We start from the raw sequence: 6,000 nt of genomic DNA on the forward strand, positions 1-6,000 counted from the left end.
CTAGGTGGATACTTACAGAATGCCCCCTCTAGTGACGCTATGCTTAACCCGACCAAGTGGGCCTGTTATGGTTGTGTACATCTGTCAATGCACATTTTTCAGTGTGAACTACCTAGCACTACAGTTTTTTCCGCTAAGAAGTGTAGCAGAACAGGTGGCTGTAGTACATTCTGGTTTGAATACAGCATCACCATATGCCATTACCAAGCTGCCCTTTTTTTAGTTTCTATTGTGCTACTCTGCTAATACTGTAATGCCAAAGCATATAAAATATTGGCCGGAATCTGTGTGCCAGTTTACTTTATCATCAAAAAATATTTTTTTATTGATAAATTTTTTGCATCGAGCAGTTATCACCGAAAGGGACACTGTAGACCAACACTAAATCAGATGACTGGCAAAATATTCTTTCAAAACAATATTATCATTGTTTGCAGAATAATAGGCTGATTATTACACAAGAAAATGATTCAGTCTTATTTTTTAATTTTGCACCGAAATCCCAGTATTGGCACGTGAGTGGGACATCACAGCTTTCATAGTATTGTATTGCAATGGCAATTATATGGACACTCCAAGCACATTCCTGCCATCGTCGTCGCCGTGAGGTTTCGTATAAAGTCCAACGGCGATATACTCGTCACCGCGCGCCGTATGCTGTATGTGCGGGTGAAAGCATGCGAGGGACCCGCGCTTTCATGGAGAGCGAACGCACGGCGGAGAGCAAACACGACGTCTCCGGCCGTGCGAAAAGCTGTGGAGGGCTGGGAGGGAGGGAGGGGAGGCGACGTTTAGCTGCGGCACTAAATGCGTATCTTGTGACCGGGCGCAAGGGGAACTGGCGACTCAGTCTCCCAAAGGAGGAAAGCGGGAAGGCAGCACGGGAGGGAGTGTGCGTGGCTTCTATGCTCTGCCAGGAACTGCATACTTGTGCTTTGCGTGGCTGAGGTCTGCCGCGCCCACCGTATCTTGAAAGCGATCTCCACATGGCTCTGACCTTTTTATGCGCTGTGCTTTTGCCACTCAGTTTCCGTTGAAGCGATAGACTACACGAACCTTCGGTAACTGCTCCTGCTGCGCTTGTTCACGCCAGCGTTACTGACAGTGTTTGTCTGCGGTCTTCGAGTGTGATCGATTCATGTTTGCTTGAGCGCGCTGACACCATGCTTGTTAATTCTGTTAGTAAGCGAATGTGTCCATGTTTATGCAGCCCATAAAACTACTATCCTTACTCCGTATACTCTACTAGTATATTTGCTATTGCAATTGATGGTTCGCCTTTCGGGTTTTTGTTTTGTTTTTAGCCACATTGGCTTTGTTAACCACTTCACTACCGAAAAACATGTCGGCAAGAGAATGAGTAGCTGTATTTCAAACTTTATTTGACTCTATTTCAAGAGCTCGCAGATAAAAAATTGGGGACATAAAAACTATTTCAAGCCAGCAAGCCAGGTCCACAAATGTTGATACAAGTTGTGAAAACATCTTGTGGGCTTCTCGCAGCCATTTTCTATCTTTTTTAATCTCTCCTGCCTCAGCCGATATTCAACACCCTCCTTGAGAAGCAGAATAAACCATTAGGCAGCATGGCTGGCAAACTGACATGATTTGAATGCCTCAGAACTTTTTGCTGAGATGTACTTGACTTTAGAAAAAGTCACAGGCCTGCGCGGCACACGCAACACAGTCGCAGTGTTTTAATTTGCACACATATATTAAAACGTACTCGGGTGGGCTTTATTATCCAAAAAGTAGGTCTCAAAGCACATGTAGCAGGGCACGGGTCTTTGCGTTCAGTGAAGTCTCTTTGCATCGTATTCACGAGAACGAACTAAACTGTCCGCCCGGCATCGACGACGAGCTGCGGCTTGTGCTGCTCTCTGCACAGCAGTCTCCTGACCCCAATGTTGCTTGGTTGCAGCCGCATGCGCAACTCTACGATTCGCTTCTTCAGCAGCAGTTCATACAGTATAGACCACTTATAACGTAACCGTTTATAGTGCAGGACCGGATATAGTGCGGTCTTTTCAGACTCCCGTTAATTTTCCCATAGCACTCCATGTATACACGTATCGCTTATAGTGCAGTTGCGGGAAACGAAATACCGGTTACAGTGCGGCTGCCTGGGAGTACGGAAGTCAGCGGAGACGGCGAACGCTTCCCTCAAACGGGCGCCCCAAGGAGTGCTCGAAGAAGAAAGAGAGACGAAGTGAAGGAGAACGAACAGCTGAGGCTGAAACCAGAATCTTAAGTGCGAGTCGTGAAATATCGCGGCGCGCATAGCGATCGAGCGCCACGAAACTGCCAACGCTCGCTTCACGATAACGGCAGTAAACGAAACTTCAGGGGGCGGGCGGGGCCGGCACATCATGGCGAAGGGCGCACGCGGAGACCGTGGAATGTGAGGGAGGAGGGCGGCAGGGAAGCGGATTTTGCCTCGGCAACTCCGCTGCTTCGGTGGCTCCCCTCGCCCTCCCTTATAGCTCCCTCACTTTCGACTGTCACCGTGCGCGCCCGCCGCCGTGCACGCGCCGCCGCTCCAGCCGGCCCGGCGCCAGCTCACCGAAGTTTCGTTTTCTGCCGTTATCGGGAAGCGGGCGTTTGCCGGCGTGTGGGGCAGTTTCATTGGCCGGCCTGGGACAGCGCCGCTGCTTCCCTCTGCGCTGTAGCCGCAGCGCGCAAGGAAGCATAAAGGAGAAAGAAGGGTTCACTGCTATTTTCTACACGTGGCTACGGTAGCGTGGCTGAGACGTCGGCACGTACATGCATGTTTCGGCGCAACGCAGAATCGGCGACCTTGCCATTTGAGAGAGGGTGAAATTTCCGCTGCGTTTTTTTTTTTTTTTCGTTCGTGTGTGACATTGAGGGGTCTCTCCTAAGCTTTTACACTATGGCGGTGCCGGAGCAATGCCGATCGGAGGTGCCGCCGCTGATTTGGTTCGAATTAAGGAGATTCGACTGTAAATTTAATGCAAACATTCTAGCCGCATTTTTCGACTGTCGCATATGCGTGGCGGCTCGGTGCACATGTTTTGCATATGTGCGGGCCTTGAAAATTGCTGCTTTGGTTATAGTGCGGTACCGCTTATAGTGCAGATATTCGCGACTCCGGCGACTTACGTTATAAGCGGTCTACACTGTACATTGTGAGGAGGTGCCATAACGTGTACCGAGGTATCCAGACTAAGTGGTGTACATGTGACATTGCTTGACACTGTGGCACAATATAATGCAACTGCTACATGTCGTGACACCTGGTGGAATACAACGCAACTGCAATGCAAAGTGTGCATGTATCAACGCTATGTGGCGCACATCTCGCATTGCGTGACTCCTCGCTCGCTAGAATGCGTGTATAGGGCAGGTTTCCGCAGCAGCTAGCAAGTGCTGGCGGGGCGCAGTCGTAGAGTATGACTCCTGCGCACAGGGCCCGGGTTCAATCCTGGCGCGAACTGGGTATTTTTTTCTCATTCCTGGCGATAGCTGCGCGATGGACACCGGCGGCGGTGCACAACAACGCCAACCGAAACGGCTATTGGATTGAGCCTATAACAGCTTATGGGCGCTAAGAAGTGCTCACACTGGTAGAGAACAAGATTTGCGAAAGCGCTCGCAGCCATGTTTTGCAACGGCTGCCTCAGCCAAGATGTGGCTTCCTGCTTTGGAACTTGTGTAAACCATGGTCCATGCTAAGAAAGGTGTGCAACTTTAATGTCTCACAGGTTTTTGCTCAGGAGTACGTTAGAAAAAGTGTCCATAGGTGCGGACACTGGTAGTGAAGAGGATAAAGTTCCCAATACTTGCCAGGTTCAGTCTTGCCGGGCTTCCCAGGCCCTTTTAGAATGCGGTGTAGTCTATTTTTACCAATGCACAATTAACTAGGCCCTAGCAAAGATCTCAAAATCTGTGATGTCGCAGCGAGATGGTGTGGTAACGTCAAGGCGACGTCACCTGTGAGGAGGTGCCACCTGTCCTTCATTGTCACCGTTGTCACCTGTCCTTCATTTTTTTGTGTTTTCTGCATTACTAACTTGCTTACAGGATGCTTACAGGATAACTGGGACTTTTTTGGTATTGTAGAAAGGTAATTTACTTGTACAGGGGAAATCATTCTTCTCGTGTTGGTTTTTAATGCATGTGGGTTTTTTTTTGTTTTTTTTGCAGGCATCAAGAAGCCCTCAGCAGCTCCTGGGCACAGCGCTCTATACAGGCAATGGAGCTGTGTTTGGCCGAGCAGACACCTAGGAGCTTCCTTAATGCAGTTTTTAAGACGTAACAGCAGTGCAAAGGATAAGCATCTGAAGTCATTCATTACATCGCATCATTTTTAGTAGTCATGGCAAGAAACTCTGCAGAGCATTGTGATAACATCTGCGCATGCACATGAGCAGCTATCAGCTGCAGTGATTTATGCATAGCGTAGTACTCTTTGTTATTCACTCATTGTTCATCTTTGGAAGCTTTGTGTTGTCTCTCCGGATAGTTTTGTTTTTGGTGTGGCCAAGTCCCAAGTGCCTATTAAAGAGTTTCGCTCACTATGCTTTGCATAAAGTTGTACTAGACACATTCAAAGTAACTCTGAACTTCTGGAGAACTTGAAAGACAAATGCTCAGTCATCACTGATATTCTCCAAGTGTTGGGGATAAATGTTGGAGTACATGACCTGCTGCTCTAGACTGTGTGCACTTCTGCTTCCTCTGTTTAGAGTTGTTGAAAGTGAAGTCTGGTGGTTCAACTTGAATTGGCACTGCAAACATGGAGACTGATGCAAGTGAATTGGCTTGCGACAATGTTAACGCAGTGATTTAAATTAATGCACATGGTGGGCCTATGTGTTGGGAAAGCGGTGTCGGCCCGGCTTCTCAGATGCAGGGAGTCAAACAACGGGCAGACAAATTTTATGAGTAGGAAGAAGCTATTGGAGATTTCACGATTTGCTGCACAAGAAGACTTGAGACAAAGAAAAAATACGGACAACACGAGCAGTGTCTTTCAATTGAATATTTATTGGAAATGTGTCAAATACACAGGTTCAGAAAAGAAACAAGATGGCTGTCTGAGAACCGTATATATTATTGGCTCTGCAACCCGGTACCAGCGCATGTTTGTGATAAATGTTTGGTTGAAAGACTGCACTTGTCGTCCCTAAATATTCCTAGTCTGCCTTCTGTAGTACATAATTCCGTTATAACTCGCCCGCTATTTCATTCCTGCTGCAAGTTTCTGGTACATATGAGAAGTAGAAGACACTTGCGACAGGATCACGGCTGCTACTATGAAAATAACAGCACGGGTAAAACATGACCTTATGTTCCTGGATTGTTAAAGACTGGGAATCGCATAAGTGTGATGCTAGATGAGGCCCTATGTAATGGTTAGCCAGGATAAGCGAGTCTTGTGGGCAAGGTCGCACGACTTACTCACACAGGGTTGCGAACCACGAAGTTGACAGCAAAAATTGCTGATGCAAAATCTACAAGAAGTTGCAAGTGTTGCTGTTCAACCAGCATGAAAATGTCTAGTAACACCGATTTGCCTAAACATCGTTTTGGCTTCAAATGATGTTTTTGGTTTGCGTACTTTCAACAAAAGAGCATTTACAGAGCTCTTTCGTGTGTGTCTTTCAACACGTAACATTCTGGTGGAGGATTGCGATCCCCGTCCTCGCCACGGAAAACTCGGAAGTGGTCGGTACATCGAGCTTGTCACCATGTCTCCCGGTGACGCGACTGTGTCTGCAACGGCTTCGGCTCGTCCGCCTGCTCCAATCGTCACGGTTGCCCAACATTGTGACCCTGGTGTGTTCTCTGGCCTGGAGGGACAGGACGTTGACAAATGGCTCAAGCTCTATGAATACGCCAGTGCTGATAACAGGTTGGACCCAACGATTATGCTCGCCAATGTCATCCTTTATCTCGGCGGCACCCCACGCGTGTGGCACCAAACGCATGAAGATGAGTTAACCAGTTGGGACAGTTTCAAAGAGAAGCTACGAGAAC

General features: G+C 48.0%; 1 protein-coding gene across 1 annotated transcript in view; it reads left to right on the plus strand.

Moving 5' to 3' along the window:
- LOC119448891 (gametocyte-specific factor 1-like) overlaps positions 1-4,536 on the plus strand; it is a 77,308-nt gene extending 72,772 nt beyond the window's left edge. Inside the window, exon 10 of the mRNA XM_049666064.1 lies at positions 4,165-4,536. The gene's annotated coding sequence lies outside the window, so the exon portion shown is untranslated. The remainder of the gene's footprint in view (positions 1-4,164) is intronic.
- Positions 4,537-6,000: the final 1,464 nt, after the last annotated feature.

The sequence above is a fragment of the Dermacentor silvarum genome, chromosome 4, assembly GCF_013339745.2.
Source record: "Dermacentor silvarum isolate Dsil-2018 chromosome 4, BIME_Dsil_1.4, whole genome shotgun sequence".
Taxonomy (NCBI): Eukaryota; Metazoa; Arthropoda; class Arachnida; order Ixodida; family Ixodidae; genus Dermacentor; species Dermacentor silvarum.